The sequence below is a fragment of the Lissotriton helveticus genome, chromosome 1_2 (assembly GCF_964261635.1).
Source record: "Lissotriton helveticus chromosome 1_2, aLisHel1.1, whole genome shotgun sequence".
Classification (NCBI taxonomy): domain Eukaryota; kingdom Metazoa; phylum Chordata; class Amphibia; order Caudata; family Salamandridae; genus Lissotriton; species Lissotriton helveticus.
Window position 1 is genome coordinate 304,240,394 of NC_136058.1, and position 17,121 is coordinate 304,257,514.

The 17,121-nt window shown below is 50.8% G+C and overlaps 1 protein-coding gene across 2 annotated transcripts in view; it reads right to left on the minus strand.

The window, feature by feature from the left end:
• Positions 1 to 17,121, minus strand: part of TESK2 (testis associated actin remodelling kinase 2) — a 599,416-nt gene that overhangs the window by 534,518 nt on the left and 47,777 nt on the right. The window contains exon 1 of one of the 2 annotated variants that reach the window (XM_078671788.1): positions 5,602 to 5,721. The exons of the other annotated variant lie outside the window; for it this stretch is intronic. The gene's annotated coding sequence lies outside the window, so the exon portion shown is untranslated. Of the gene's footprint in view, positions 1 to 5,601; positions 5,722 to 17,121 lie in introns of those variants that run through there. 2 annotated transcript variants of the gene reach the window in all.

The window sequence follows — 17,121 nt, forward strand, 5'->3', positions numbered from 1 at the left end:
GCAGAGTGCAGATGCAGAGTGCAGATGCAGAGTGCAGATGCAGAGTGCAGATGCAGAGTGCAGATGCAGAGTGCAGATGCAGAGTGCAGATTCAGAGTGCAGATTCAGAGTGCAGATTCAGAGTGCAGATTCAGAGTGCAGAGTGCAGATTCAGAGTGCAGATTCAGAGTGCAGATTCAGAGTGCAGATTCAGAGTGCAGATTCAGAGTGTAGAGTGCAGATTGAGAGTGCAGATTCAGAGTGCAGATTGAGAGTGCAGAGTGCAGATTGAGAGTGCAGAGTGCAGATTGAGAGTGCAGAGTGCAGATTGAGAGTGCAGAGTGCAGATTCAGAGTGCAGAGTGCAGATTCAGAGTGCAGATTCAGAGTGCAGAGTGCAGATTCAGAGTGCAGAGTGCAGATTCAGAGTGCAGATTCAGAGTGCAGATTCAGAGTGCAGATTCAGAGTGCAGATTCAGAGTGCAGATTCAGAGTGCAGATTCAGAGTGCAGATTCAGAGTGCAGATTCAGAGTGCAGATTCAGAGTGCAGATTCAGAGTGCAGATTCAGAGTGCAGATTCAGAGTGCAGATTCAGAGTGCAGATTCAGAGTGCAGATTCAGAGTGCAGATTCAGAGTGTAGAGTGCAGATTGAGAGTGCAGATTCAGAGTGCAGATTGAGAGTGCAGAGTGCAGATTGAGAGTGCAGAGTGCAGATTGAGAGTGCAGAGTGCAGATTGAGAGTGCAGAGTGCAGATTCAGAGTGCAGAGTGCAGATTCAGAGTGCAGATTCAGAGTGCAGAGTGCAGATTCAGAGTGCAGAGTGCAGATTCAGAGTGCAGATTCAGAGTGCAGATTCAGAGTGCAGATTCAGAGTGCAGATTCAGAGTGCAGATTCAGAGTGCAGATTCAGAGTGCAGATTCAGAGTGCAGATTCAGAGTGCAGATTCAGCCCTGTGTGTGGTGAGGAGGGCCCCTCAGTGTTTCACATGCTTCTACGGAGGTTTAGGGACCTTGTTGCTTCACTGCTGATTGGGCTCTGAGACGACCATCCTGCCTAGTTACCTGTTGTGAATGGGTATAAACAATAAACGTCCGATTATGGTGCCGGTTGGACCTATCCCCCCCTCAAGAACACAAAGAACCTACTGACATTTTCTACCTGAAATAGACCATCTAATTTGGAAAGACCACCCTGTGTCCTTCCTGATTTTATTTTCACCCAGTCACTAATCTCAAACTTATACTCCTTTCTCTCCATGCTCACATTTGTCCCCTTGCCTCCTACACCATTTCAACCTTTCAGCCATGCATGGACCAATTTAGTACCCAGGTAAGCATCACACATCTATTGAAATGGGGGTCGCAGTGTGTAGGGCTTGCAGTGTGTGGGGGGGGTCGCAGTGTGTGGGGGGGCTCTGTGTGGGTGTGTGTGGAGGGCTCCGTGTGGGTGTGTGTGTGGGGGGGCTTTGTGTGGCTGTGTGTGTGGGGGGCTCTGTGTGGGTGTGTGTGTGGGGGGCTCTGTGTGTGTGTGTGGGGGGGCTGTGTGTGTGGGGGGGCTCTGTGTGTGTGGGGGGGGCTCTGTGTGTGTGTGGGGGGCTCTCTGTGGGTGTTTGTGTGTGTCATTTGCGAGAGATAAAGCTAGTTGCATTGTAAATGACAATGCCATTTATTTATGTTTTAAAAAAACACAAATAAAAATAATGTCAAGAGCAATGCCAATAGCTCTAACTTTAACAAAGGCAAAACCATTGCATTGTAAATGCTTGTTGTGTTTTATTTTGCTTGCATGGGTTTTGCATGCGCTGCCTATCAGTGGCTGCTTTTCAGAAGCGCAGTAACTCGGAAACCTTCAAGTCCCCCGGCCTGTGACGTGTGCAAACAGGAGGTTATCAGGTTCACGGGCCAGCGAGATTCCCAAGCCATAATTGTACTCTCTGGGAGACTTGGCCAGCCCTACACTGTGGGGGGAGGCCCCACGGATGAGCCGAGAAGCCTACGCCACAGCCATGTCTATGATCACATTGTGCGATGGGGCGGCGCTGGGATAGAACCCAGAGAACAAACCATACATACCCTTTCCTGTGAAGGAGTGACAAGAATCACAGGTAACGGAGTAAATGCGGGCTTTGGAAACAAGATATCCCTGTGTAGCGTTGAACACATCGAAATTATCGAAAGTCGTATTTTAAACTGTTATTGTCCTGGCACTCTGCCCCTATCGGGACCCTTTCCAGTGATGTACATCCCACAAATGTGAAGAAATGTTGGTACTCTGCTCTGGCTCATTTATAGCATCGCCTCCGATTAAAACGTCCAATACTATATTTTGTAGACATTTTTATAGTGCGTAGCCTGCTTATAGGAGGGCCTTGCAACACCGTCATTCACCAGTGGTACCTAGACTAGTTAGTATTTCATAATTAACATAATTAAGGGAGTTATAAGTAAGAAATACAGCAATGAAAGGAACAATTCAGAATGACTGATCACTCATTTTACAGTAGGTTGACCTAACAATGAAATCCTTAAAAATAAATTTAAAACTAGCATTTGCAATGCAATCGGTCTCGAATTTACGCTAAAACATAAATAAAATGCATTGTAATTTACAATGCCAATAGCATAAACTCGCGTAAATACGAGAACTACTGTATTTCAAATGCTTGTCCTCTTTTGAGGCTGTGTGGTTGCCCCAGAGCCTTCAAAGTCCCAGTTGCTTCCCATGCCAGCACATTCCATGCTGGAACCAGTTCAGGAGCAACTGGTTTCTCCTCTCTCTTCCACTGGGCAGGGATACCAATATGTGTACTCACATTTTCCCCCCTCTAACCCCACCCAGTACGAAAAGCAGGGGGCTGGGCACACTACATAGCTCCCGGGAGTCTGGCAATCGACAGGTGCCTTCACAAAGCACTCTGTCCATTAAGAGATCGGTGACCCTGGGAACATCTGAGCAGTCAAAGCACAACTGAGCTCAGTCCTTGTTCTTCTCCTCTGGGTCAGTCCTCGGCGTGGGGGTGTGGTGCGCCTGCCCCACTCAAGACATTTTTACAGAAGAAAAGGTGGATGCCAAGAGCGTCCTCCTCAGGCCATTTTCCTCATAGGGTCTTGGCCCTCCAGGAAGGTTGGAAAACTGGACTCCACACACACTGGATCCTGGCCAGTAACTCCACCCTTAGGGGACCAAATGTATTGTTCCTCTCGTCCTGTGGGGCTTACTTCACTGATCGTGGGATTACTTACTCCTGGTGGTGGTCTTGAGACGTTTTGAACTCCTGGACTCTACAATTCCATTACTATTCTAGGAACTATTTTTGTTCTTTGCTCATCATTAATTGATGGAACTTTTAGGGCCTCCACTCCTGAAGTTTATCTTCTGGCCACAAAACGTTTCTTTGTCCAGCCCTGCAGTCACCTCCAATGGCACCCTGCAGCCCTCAAGTCAGAATACCTTCCCCTCCTGCACTCTTCATGTTCCACAGCACATGCAGATTCTGTTCCCAACTTCTTCAGCCAGGAACATGCATAATGACTATCAAATGACCAGATTGTGTGAGGAAGCCTTTAAGTCTCCCACTGGCCAGCAGACTAACTTGGTCCACTGCATCATCCAAGATAGAGTGCAGCAACCCGGCAACACAAAAGTGGCACCAGAGATAACCAAGAGATGCCCAAGAAATAAAAATGGGGTTGGCGGAAATTGTAAACAAGCATTGGCATTGCCATTAAGTCTTGCCTTTGGGACCTGCTGCATAACTAAATACTTATACTAAATACTTATAGGGACCCTTCTTAATTTTATTCATTTACTTCATTGTAGTTTCAGGAAGCTCCGTCTCTGTCCTGATGATGATCTTGATTTATATAGATCGAAACGTCGTCGACCCATACAAGAAAATTTCCATGTTTTAATTGTATATATTTATGTGGATTTACCTTGTTGCTTTGTGATGTCTGATTTCACCTCGTTCACTTATGTCACGTTCTGCACACTGTCACTTATGTGAGCACCTGAAATTTTTCTGTCTCCCTTTTATAAAGTACTTTAAATAAATGTATACTGTACAAACTCCCTATGTCTTCTGCTCCCTAGCGTGAATTAATTGAAACGCTTTTTTCTAGTTTAATGTGATCCTACTGGACAGTTGTCGAACCATTGTCTACCCATATATATACGGTCCGAAAGGCAAGACCTATTGGCTTTGCCAATGCTTGTTATAATATGTTGTGGTACCGCAGCAGCTGATTGTAACATGGTACCACACAGGACGGGTTTGCTGGGTACCACAGATCCAGCAGCTTTAACCACACCTCCCACGATGAACATAAAAAATATAGACCTACGATAGGGTTGTTTTGGGATCCCTTGTGGTCAGTGGCGCATCGCAAAATGATAGGATACAGCATGTGATAAGGGGCAACCGAGTCTCCCATATATCAAAGGTATTCATTGGCCTTGAAGGATTGGGGACTCTGAAGGGCTGGGGTCCTCCTGCACCACAGAGGCTGCAGGGTCCTAAGTTATGCCCCAGCATGTGGGCTTGGGGTCAGGGTGTGCTCTCACTGCAAGATATGTGCTATTTTAAAAAAGAAGTTTAAGGCTGGGGAACCCAGGATTGCCTTTTCAGGCTCCCTATAGACCACACCATGGAATAATCAAACGTTATTACTGTTGACTCCGGCAAAGGATGGGGAGCAATGGGGAGAATGCCTTTTACTACCCATACAATAATGAACTGCTAACGCTCTGATGACTGAGGTCTCTGTGGTGCCTGTGCATGGAGCAGACAAGCTGTGAACTCGGTTCGGGCCAGAAATAGAACATAGAGCACCCACCTCTAGAGAATCAGAGTCCTTCTTTTATGTCCTGAGCTTTGCGGATCACGTGGAGGACATTCCATGCTTTAGCACCAAGAAGGGCTGGTGCTGGAAGTGTAAACTTAGGCATATTGAGAGCGGGGGATAGAGGCTCATGGGACGGGGCGAGTGGTTGTGGTGCAGTGTGGGCAAGGCGATGTTCGTGTGTTTTGTGAAAGGGTACAAAAAGAGCTATATTAAACTTCAGAACCAAACATCACACAAGAAGATCCTGTGGGAGAAGTGTCATCTCTCTGCGAACATACTGTAACTCGCACCAGCACAAGTATACTCTAGTTTGCAAGATGGAATTCTGCCATGTTGCTTAAAAGTTATGATTCTGTAATGCCATCAAGCACAGATAGACGACTTAGGCTTCGAAGGTGAGATTGTCCAGGAGGAAGTCAGCAGGACTGCTTCACGGCATGCACTCAGCAGCAGCGATTCTGCAAAGGCACGAGCGAAAAGCAACAAATAAAATAAAAAAATACAGACACAGCGTTTCCTTTGCGGGAGCGAGCAGCAGCACCATCTGTTTTGAAGATGGCGCCACTGCTCGCTCCCGCAAGGGAAACCCAAACGTGCATGCGTTACAATAGAAAGCAATGCAAAACGTGCACGCTTTTTGCCAAAATGCTGATAGATTCCAAAAGGTCCCCTCCTATGCTTGTGCTGCATATGCGAGACCCAAAAAACGACACCACAGCAGTCTTGCCCATTGGAAAATAGTTTGCAATAAAAGACGTACATCCATCAAAACTTACTTTTAGGATGTAACTTCCAGATAATCACTACAAATCCTTTCCCTTTTCTCCCACCCTTATTCTCTTAGCGGGACAGCCAAACATATATACGGTAGAACTGTATCCTCGACAATCACAGCCAGTTTGGGCTGCCACCCTGTAACGACAAAGCATTGTTGACTATATGTGTTAAAAAAAGAAATCAATAAAAATATGTTGAAATAATTTTTTTTTAAAAAGAACATTTGATCACTTTAAGTAAAACAAAACGGAGCACAGTACATGGGATTATTTATTTTAACATATTTCAGAATTGAAAAAGAAATATGAAAGACACTTTTTTTCAGTTATTCATACTTAAAATGTTGTGATGTTTTCCCACCTCATTTTGTTGTCCATGAATACAAATGCTATGGATTTAACTTTTGCAAAACAAACCCCACTGATTTATTACTAGAAAGGTCCCTTAACCATCCCTAATGTTTGTATTAGTGTTATGTTTATGCCATTTCAACAGATTGTTGATGTAATAAACTAGATGTGTATTCAAGCTCTGCTGCAGTCTCACCCGCGATCATATCAGTCTGGACGATTTTGAAGGCCATGTATACAATGTCAACTGCCAAACTACACACCCTGAGTTTTGCCTGCAGTCTCACATGCTCAAACAAAAATGAGGCAGCAAGAGGTACAAGCCAATAAAAGCCCTACCTTAACTCAATGCAGTACTTGCCACTACGCATAAGGCAGCCACACTGTGCCATGTGGATCCTCGCAGATAACCTCAGACTGAATGCGTAGGAACTGTAGTATTATCCAGGACTACAAGCAACAGCCAAGTGAGCTTTTGGACAAATTGAGGGACAGAGGTTGATTTGTAGTAAATCATTCAAAAGAGCTTCAAACATGTAGGGATCCAAACAGAGTGATTCTTGGATAAATCATTTAGCACTCTATAGACTAGCACTTTAACCAGTGTTACCAATTACAATATCATCTCCAAGTCAAAAAGGTCAGGAACATAAATTGGCGTATAATCAATTCTGGACCACTGCATCTTGAAAGACCTAGATTTCCCCGCAAAAGAGGCCGTAGCATTTGTGACTATCTCCTCCACATGAGGCCACGTATACCACCAGTAAAGACAATACCAGCATCAAAAATGTGGGGCCTACAACCAATTGTGGGCCATTTCCTATGTGGCTCATGCAATGTGTGCCATCTGACCAGTTCCACAATGACCATTGATCTAGCTCTTAATCCAAATTGGGTGTTAGGACGGAACACTAACTGCAATACCACACACTTTAACTATATGATCATATGTCCATGTAATCGGAGGTACATTGATATGACCTTCACGGTGTATGCAGAGAGTGTCTTTGCGGAGGACACACCTTGACGAACGTGTGACTACAGTGAGCCGCCCTCGCTCCCATGCCTTTTCAAGCTTTAACAACTGCGAAACTCGATTATGTTTGGAGTGTGAGTACACATACTATATGAGAAAATAACATGGTCAAATACCCGATCTACTAATATAAAAGTAGGAAAGAAGGGTATTATACAGTGGACCTGCAGTCCTGACGAAAGCTGTTAAAGACAATTATAGGCAGAAACATGTCGACTTAAATGTAGAGAGGCAGGGTAAATGTTTTAGAACTAACCTCATCGACACCATCCACTATTTTGTATTCTTAATCCTGGCCAGGGAATCGGGGAATAAAATAGGGAATTGTATATCCCGGACCTAGTTTTAGAGTCTTTCTGCACATATTTGCTTGATCCCTTCTCTTTTTTATTAGGTTTGTATTGTTTGCCCCCCCCCCTCCCTATTGCTCCCCATGCATTGGTATGTGCAGGGGTGTTGGTTAGCAGCCCAATGATGAAGGGTGCCACAATTTTGTGGGTTAGGGCAGTTTTCTAACATATTAACTTTGCCATGAGCCTCTAGAAGTGGCCTGATAGTGCTCAGTGTGTTGCATGGTGCAGGCGATGGTATGCCTGGCACTGCTCAGTGTGCTGCATGGTGCAGGCGGTAGCATGCCTGGCACTGCTCAGTGTGTTGCATGGTGCCGGGCGATAGTATGCCTGCCACTGCTCAGTGTGTTGCATGGTGCAGGCGATGGTATGCCTGGCACTGCTCAGTGTGCTGCATGGTGCAGGCGGTAGCATGCCTGGCACTGCTCAGTGTGTTGCATGGTGCCGGGCGATAGTATGCCTGCCACTGCTCAGTGTGTTGCATGGTGCAGGGCGATAGAATGCCTGGCACTACTCAATGTGGTGCATGGTGCAGGTGATGGCATATATCAAAACAAAAGGAGGGGGACTGGAAACGGGCCAAACTTCTGCCGCTCCTGAAGAAGCCCGGACTGGATGTGGCGACTCCGGGGAATTATCGTCCGATTTCCTTGCTACCGGCACTTACTAAAATTTGTGAAAAGGTAGTATTCCAACAATTGGAGAGCTTTGTGGAAACCTCTAAGGCTCTCCATCCCGCTCAATCGGGCTTCAGGGCTGCTTACAGCACCGAGACGGCCTTGGTGGAAATGACTGAGGCTATTCGGGACTGTTTAGACGGGGGTGGCAGAGCGGTCCTAATTTTATTGGACCTCTCTGCTGCCTTCGATACTGTCCCTCATGACCTCCTCCTCGGCCGACTGTCGGCTGTAGGCATTGGGGGTGTAGTCCTGGACTGGCTGTCCTCTTTTCTATCTAACAGGACCCAGCAGGTCTGGCTGCCTCCCCATGCCTCGAAGCCTAAACCTCTGTGCACAGGTGTCCCGCAGGGGTCAACTCTTAGCCCCTTACTGTTCAATATTTATATCACCCCCCTGGTTTATCTAGCGGAACAGTTTGGGGCTAAGATCATAGGGTATGCAGACGATACCCAACTGCTGTTTACCTGGCCCGATGCCGATCTGGATACATCCACGGTCCACCTGTGTCTGTCCTCTGTATTTCGCTGGTTAACGGAGGCCCAGCTGAAGTGCAACGAGGACAAGTCAGAGGTGCTCTTTTATGGTACCTTCCCCCCTTCGTTCAGGAGCTCACTGTGGCCTTCTAACATTCCCGGCCCTAGTGAGATGGGGAGACCTGCCAAAAATCTTGGCATTTGGTTTGCGGAGGACCTGAAATTTGAGCATCACGTTAAGAAGCTGACAGGCACCTGCTTCGCCACCTTGAGAATGCTACGCAAATTCTTCCCCCTACTTCCTAGGGAGGCGAGGGAGTCGGTTGCTCGGGCGCTCATCTTGGCTAGGTTGGACTATGCCAATGCACTGTTTAGTGGCATACCCGCCTACTTGGTGCAGCGTCTGCAAATTATTCAGAATGCGGCCGTCCGTCTACTTTTTAACATACCTAGATGGAAGAGCGTTCGCGTGGAGATGCGCACGCTCCATTGGCTCCCGGTCAGGCAGCGCATTATGTTTAAATCTTTGGTGCTGGCTTTCCGGGCAACCCATGATCAAGGCCCCATCTATTTGCGAAAGAGATTTGTCAGATATGTTCCTACACGTACCCTGAGATACTCTACTCTATTTAAATTGACTCTTCCACGTTTTAATCGGTTCAGACTTGGTGGTCAGTCGATTTCTGTGATTGTGGCCCGGGCCTGGAACGCTCTCCCTTTCCATCTGCGTTCCATGCCAACAGTGGCTGCATTCAAAAAACATCTGAAAACTCACCTCTTCAAGAGTACAAGCTGACATGTTTTTTTCACTCCCTAAAGTCTTGATGTCTGTTTCTTTTTCCCTTGTTTCGCGCCAGGATACTCCCCAGTAATGGAGCGCGTTATAAAATGGTTTAAAGTAAAGTAAAGTAAAGTAAAGGAATGCTTACAGGTCCAGAATACAAGCCCCCGGAACACAGACATTCAAAATATTATGCAGTTCCTTAAGGAAGAAGTAGAGGAAGAGGATTAGTCGGTGTATCTATATGTCCAGAAGTAGGAGTCTCCTACTTTTGCAACTAGGGCCCTCACAGACACGGCAGGGTGTCATGTTTCATCATAGTTTAACAAGCACAAGGGAAACCCTAATCACGGAGAACCAGGGTACGTATTATTGATCAAGAAACAGTGGTTCTTGTGTAAACATTGGTTGGGTACATTGATGACTTAAAAAGCGTAATGGCAATACGTTTGGGTCATGTGGATTTCAGACTAAGAGGTAGCCGAGTACACGTCCTTATATTTTGAAAGTTTATATCAATTATTTGAGAAAAACAATTTCTAAAGTACTAAAAGATAGGTGCATAGTGTCCCCAGTGTGAAATTGGAACCAAGAAAAGAACAAGCATTTGCAATGCAATAGGTCTCGCAGCATTCAAGTTTGAGTTATTGGCATTGTATATGACAATGTGTTGCATGAATTCTTTTGCAAACTCTGTATTGGCTGGTGGTGTTTGTGCCCGGTGAAAGCGTGCACTGACGGATGGTGGTGTTTGTGCCCGGTGAAAGCGTGCACGAACAACTTATGGTGTCTGTGCCTGGTGAAAGTGTGCACGGACGGCTGGTGGTGTTTGTGCCTGGTGAAAGGGTGCACTGGTGGCTGGTGGTGTTTGTGCCCGGTGAAAGCGTGCACTGACGGCTGTTGGTGTTTGTGCCTGGTGAAAGGGTGCACTGGCGGCTGGTGGTGTTTGTGCCCGGTGAAAGCGTGCACTGACGGCTGGTGGTGTTTGTACCTGGTGAAAGCGTGCACTGATGACTTATGGTGTCTGTGCCTGTTGAAAGTGTGTACTGACGGCCGGTGGTGTGTATGCCTGATGAAACCATGTACTGATGGCTAGTGGTGTGTGTGTGCCTGTTGAAAGTGTGCACTGATGGCTGATGGTGTGTGTGCATGGTGGAAAAGCGTGCACTGACATGTTTAGAAGTAAACTGCGCCATACTGCGATTGCTACAATAGTTAATTGTGGATGTGCTAACCATTGATGCGTGCACTGATGGCTGGTGGTGTGTGTGTGCTTGTAGAAAATGTGCACTGATGGCTAATGGTGTGTGTGCCTGGTGGAAGTGTGCACTGCCAGCTAGTGGCGTGTGTGCCCGGTGAAAGCGTGCATTGACGGCTGATGGGGTGTGCCTGGTGAAAGTGTGCACTGACGGTTGGTGGTGTGTGTGTGCGCCTGGTGAAAGCGTGCACCGACGTCTGGTTCTGTGTGCGTGTGGTGGAAGCGTGCATTGATCGCTGGTGTTGTTTAAATAGCAACATACTTGGGTCCAGCATAAAGAGCACTCTTTTTAAACAGGCATTAAGAGTGAGACAGCACACAATGATCCAATGGTAATTACTAGTTGAAGGCAAATCGCATATAGAACATTAGGAACACTGCAATTCTTTACATTGATTCAGACGGTCCTTGCTGCATTCAGGACATTATCAAAAATCAGTCTGTTTCGTGAGAAGTAATACCTTAAATCCAAATAGCTGTTTTAACAGAATGTTCCCGACTTTAAAAAGAGAGATGCCTAAAACATTGGCAGGGAGGCAGCATCCTGAATTTAGGTTGTATGAATGTCACTTTATTGTTTAACTGAAAGAAAAAAGCTCAACTATAATAAACTCCTAGCCAACGCTGCAACACCATTCTGCCAGCTAAGCAAGCCGAGTAAGAAGGGATGTGCGGACTTCACCCGAAGGTGTCAGAGCGAATTCACAATAGAAACAGAACTGATACATGAGAACATTACTAGTGAACAAAATACAAAGGCAAACGTTACATTACATGAGGCAAAAGTGACAATGATAACAAACCGTGCCTTACACAGTGTGTAAGGCACTTTTTGTTATCTTAGTCTAAGCCCGCCTGATTCTATGAAATGGCGGCGGGACGCGGGACAGGCCTTTATCCTTTTCTTTCACTTTCCGTTCCGCACTTCCGCCGCCGCGTATGCGCGTGCCGCGTGCGTGGGGGGCGTGGGCAGCAGGGTTGGTTGCTGCTGAGTGGTGGTGAGCAATGCCAGGCAGCCCCAGGGCACGCACAACATCATGCGGGCCAATAGGCAGTAAGCCCCTGTGCGTGGCATATGGGGCGCGGCAGGCGGCGCGCATAGCCAAAGAAGAAAAGAGAAGAACAATGAAAACTACGAACTTAACTGCCTTCCAAGTCCAAGACAAAGCAGCCAGGCGGCCAGGCCCGCCCCCGCTGAGCTGCCCTGTCCGATTTCCGAATCGAGTCCGAAGACCAAAGTAAGTCACTCAGAGTCTGTCACTCCGTCTCCGTCACCGACCGGCGGGGCAGGGCTGCTGCTGGCTGCCTGCCTCCAGGCCTGCTGCGTGCACTAATTAGTTGCATTCCTGTCGCGCATTTGCCTGCTTCTTATTTATGTCCCAACTTGTCACTCGTGTTTGTCCCTCCTATAGAACATGCTTTCTCGCTTCTGTACTTCTTTGCTCCCGGGGCCGCACTCAGTGTTGCTCTCTGTTCTTGCCTGTGTGCCGCTTCCTTCCATATGGGTTCGCCCTTGCACTCAACCAGCCCCCAACCCCTGTTGCTTCCTCGCCTGCTCCATTTGCCCTCGGCTGCTGCTGAAGCAAGCAAGCAGGCAAGCCTATATTATAATAGTTACAGTGCGCAACGCACGCCAGGGACGGATGGTAACGGGCCCCGGCCTATAAACATTAATTATGGTGCCGTGGTGCGCACGCCCTACCGGCCTGGCCTGAGCCTTTTTAAAATTAATTAAATAGTTGGTAGTGGTACGCACTGGAGGCGGGCCGGGTCTTCATAATTAAAATGGTGCACGGGAGTGGCGGCGCGCAGAGTAGTGCTATTTTTATTTTGTATAGTGGTCATTTTCCTGCAGTTTTGCTCTTTTAGACTACTGTAAATAAAATGCGCTTTTATCAGCCAACGTAACGGTGTTCAATGCATTGGTCTTGTTAAGATGAATAGCTAAAATACTAGATTGTTATTCCATCATGTTTTTAAATGTTCAGCATCACATGCTTACTTTCGTGAGCTTTCTATGTACTTATGACATATGCATCATCGTTATAGTTGCTTCAGTCAAGGAAAAAATGCGTGTCTCTGCATCAGATGTTTGGTGATTAGCAGCTGTCCTTAGCAGCTGTCCTAAGCAGGTGTTACAAAAGGAACCTTACATTATTAATCTAGTATGTTTGCACTCCGGAATTTTTCAAGCTAGCTCAGTTGGTTGATGCACCTGTTACAATGATGCAACTGCAACCTAATGGCCACTAGTTTGGAATCAAAGCAAGTTCGGCTCAGCATTTCATCCTTCTCATGCTGAGAAGATGAGCACCATGCCTCGAAATTGTTTGAACACCTTCTGGGGCCTAATCCATTTTTAAAATAAAACGTGTTCTAGCATCACTTCGTAATGGACATACACAGGTGATATTCACGTGGCTCCTTGCTCGTAGTGGGGAGTAGAATCAGGCCAAGCCCCTCTCCTGTGATAACAAAAACAACACTCGCAGGCAACAAAATACACATAAATGAGAGAGCTGGACCAAAAGCAGCAGAGTGCGGATCATCCTTCTCTTGCTCTGTCAGGGTAAGCTGCTGTCTGCTGAGCTACAAATGGGATCACATCTGAAAAGAACCCACCCGAGAGAGGAAGTGTAAACAAACACAGCGCGGTGTAATTTAGATTGATTATTGCAGTGGATTCTCGTGGATCGAAGCGCTCTCTTGTAGTGGGCTCAGGTGCACCAATTATCCCTAGACACCTGCGACTGACCTCTGTCTTTTGGGGTCATGAGACGATGAGAGAGAGGCAATGTGACCTGTCATCACTCAAAGATCTCTAAGCAGTTGCAAGACCTGGCATCCTTGACGTGTTTTCCTCTGTCTTTTTGCTCTACCACCTGTATTTTTGATGTTATGCTGGACTTCTTTTTTGCTGTTTTATGTACTCCGTACACTTTACCACTGCTAATCAGTGCTCAAGTGCAAATGCTACCTCTGTCATTTTTAATTCTGCTGGGTTCTCCATAATTTGCATATTTGATTTACTGGTAAGTCCCTAGTAAAGTGCACTGTGTGTGCCCAAGGCCTGTAAATCAAATGCATCTAGTGCGCCTGCAGTAGTGATTGTGCCAACCATATAAGCACCCCTGTAAACGTGTCTCCAGCCTACCATTGCAGTGCCTTTGAGTACAGTTTTAAACTGCCAAGTCGACCTGGCAAGTGCAGTCTCTTGCCAGGCCCTAAGCCTCCCTTTTACTACATGTTGGACACCCCTAAGGTAGGCCCAAGACACTCCCAGGGGCAGGGTGCAGTGTATGTTAAAGGTGCGACATGTGTAGGTATGTATTACATGTCATGATAGTGAAATACTGCCAATTTTGTTCTTCACTATTGCCAGGACTAGCTCGCAAATAGGATATTATTGGAGCTGCCTTGTATGTTTGCTGACTGGGAACACATTTTAAACCTAGATTGAGGACAGATTCCTCATCCCATGTCAATACTTTCGTGGATAAATTGACTACTGTCGATGGTGGGATTTCTATGATTTGTAAAAGTTTCTGCGCGCGGGGCGCTGTAGAGTGCGGGGCGCTGTAGAGTGCGGGGCGCTGCGTTGCACTGTAGAGTGCGGGGCGCTGCGTTGCACTGTAGAGTGCGGGGCGCTGCGTTGCACTGTAGAGTGCGGGGCGCTGCGTTGCACTGTAGAGTGCGGGGCGCTGCGTTGCGCTGTAGAGTGCGGGGCGCTGCGTTGCGCTGTAGAGTGCGGGGCGCTGCGTTGCGCTGTAGAGTGCGGGGCGCTGTAGAGTGCGGGGCACTGCGGGGCGCTGTAGAGTGCGGGGCGCTGTAGAGTGCGGGGCGCTGTAGAGTGCGGGGCGCTGTAGAGTGCGGGGCGCTGTAGAGTGCGGGGCGCTGTAGAGTGCGGGGCGCTGTAGAGTGCGGGGCGCTGTAGAGTGCGGGGCGCTGTAGAGTGCGGGGCGCTGTAGAGTGCGGGGCGCTGTAGAGTGCGGGGCGCTGTAGAGTGCGTGGCGCTGTAGAGTGCGTGGCGCTGTAGGGGGCGCTGCGGGGCGCTGTAGAGCGCGGGGCGCTGTAGAGAGCGTGGTGCGCTGTAGAGTGCGTGCGCTGTAGAGTATGGGGCGCTGCGGGGCGCTGTAGAGTGCGGGGCGCTGTAGAGTGCGGGGCGCTGTAGAGTGCGGGGCGCTGTAGAGTGCGGGGCGCTGCGGGGCGCTGTAGAGTGCGTGGCGCTGTAGAGTGCGTGGCGCTGTAGAGTGCGTGGCGCTGTAGAGTGCGTGGCGCTGTAGAGTGCGGGGCGCTGTAGAGTGCGTGGCGCTGTAGAGTGCGGGGCGCTGTAGAGTGCGCTGTAGAGTGCGGTGCGCTGTAGAGTGCGCTGTAGAGTGCGCTGTAGAGTGCGCTGTAGAGTGCGCGGCGCTGTAGAGTGCGGGGCGCTGTAGAGTGCGGGGCGCTGTAGAGTGCGGGGCGCTGCAGAGCGCGGGGCGCTGTAGAGTGCGGGGCGCTGTAGAGCGCGTTGCGCTGTAGAGCGCGTTGCGCTGTAGAGTGCGGGCGCTGTAGAGTATGGGGCGCTGCGGTGCGCTGTAGAGTGTGGTGCGCTGCGGTGCGCTGCGGGCGCTGTAGAGTGCGGGGCGCTGTAGAGCGCGGGGCACTGTAGAGCGCATGGCGCTGTAGAGTGCATGGCGCTGCGGGGCGCTGAGAGCGTGGTGCGCTGTAGAGTGCGTGCGCTGTAGAGCGCAGGGCGCTGTAGAGCGCGTTGCGCTGTAGAGTGCGGGGCGCTGTAGAGTATGGGGCGCTGCGGTGCGCTGTAGAGTGCGGTGCGCTGCGGGGCGCTTTAGAGTGCGGTGCGCTGCGGGGCGCTGTAGAGTGCGGGGCGCTGTAGAGTGCGGGGCGCTGTAGAGTGCGGGGCGCTGTAGAGTGCGGGGCGCTGTAGAGTGCGGGGCGCTGTAGAGTGCGGGGCGCTGTAGAGTGCGGGGCGCTGTAGAGTGCAGGGCGCTGCGGGGCGCTGTAGAGTGCAGGGCGCTGCGGGGCGCTGTGGAGTGCGTGGTGCTGTAGAGTGCGTGGTGCTGTAGAGTGCGTGGTGCTGTAGAGTGCGTGGTGCTGTAGAGTGCGTGGTGCTGTAGAGTGCGTGGTGCTGTAGAGTGCGTGGTGCTGTAGAGTGCGTGGCGCTGTAGAGTGCGTGGCGCTGTAGAGTGCGGGGCGCTGTAGAGTGCGGGGCGCTGTAGAGTGCGGGGCGCTGTAGAGTGCGGGGCGCTGTAGAGTGCGGGGCGCTGTAGAGTGCGGGGCGCTGTAGAGTGCGGGGCGCTGTAGAGTGCGGGGCGCTGTAGAGTGCGGGGCGCAGTAGAGTGCGGGGCGCAGTAGAGTGCGGGGCGCAGTAGAGTGCGGGGCGCAGTAGAGTGCGGGGCGCAGTAGAGTGCGGGGCGCAGTAGAGTGCGGGGCGCAGTAGAGTGCGGGGCGCAGTAGAGTGCGGGGCGCAGTAGAGTGCGGGGCGCAGTAGAGTGCGGGGCGCAGTAGAGTGCGGGGCGCAGTAGAGTGCGGGGCGCAGTAGAGTGCGGGGCGCAGTAGAGTGCGGGGCGCAGTAGAGTGCGGGGCGCCGTAGAGTGCGGGGCGCCGTAGAGTGCGGGGCGCCGTAGAGTGCGGGGCGCCGTAGAGTGCGGGGCGCCGTAGAGTGCGGGGCGCCGTAGAGTGCGGGGCGCCGTAGAGTGCGGGGCGCCGTAGAGTGCGCTGTAGAGTGCGTGGTGCTGTAGAGTGCGTGGTGCTGTAGAGTGCGGGGCGCTGTAGAGTGCGGGGCGCTGTAGAGTGCGGGGCGCAGTGCGGGGCGCAGTGCGGGGCGCAGTGCGGGGCGCAGTGCGGGGCGCAGTGCGGGGCGCTGTAGAGTGCGGGGCGCTGTAGAGTGCGGGGCGCTGTAGAGTGCGGGGCGCTGTAGAGTGCGGGGCGCTGTAGAGTGCGGGGCGCTGTAGAGTGCGGGGCGCAGTAGAGTGCGGGGCGCAGTAGAGTGCGGGGCGCAGTAGAGTGCGGGGCGCAGTAGAGTGCGGGGCGCAGTAGAGTGCGGGGCGCCGTAGAGTGCGGGGCGCCGTAGAGTGCGGGGCGCCGTAGAGTGCGGGGCGCCGTAGAGTGCGGGGCGCCGTAGAGTGCGGGGCGCCGTAGAGTGCGGGGCGCCGTAGAGTGCGGGGCGCCGTAGAGTGCGGGGCGCCGTAGAGTGCGGGGCGCCGTAGAGTGCGGGGCGCCGTAGAGTGCGGGGCGCCGTAGAGTGCGGGGCGCCGTAGAGTGCGGGGCGCCGTAGAGTGCGCTGTAGAGTGCGGGGCGCCGTAGAGTGCGCTGTAGAGTGCGGGGCGCCGTAGAGTGCGGGGCGCTGTAGAGTGCGGGGCGCTGTAGAGTGCGGGGCGCTGTAGAGTGCGGGGCGCCGTAGAGTGCGGGGCGCTGTAGAGTGCGGGGCGCCGTAGAGTGCGGGGCGCTGTAGAGTGCGGGGCGCTGTAGAGTGCGGGGCGCTGTAGAGTGCGGGGCGCTGTAGAGTGCGGGGCGCTGTAGAGTGCGGGGCGCTGTAGAGTGCGGGGCGCTGCGGGGCGCTGTAGAGTGCGGGGCGCTGCGGGGCGCTGT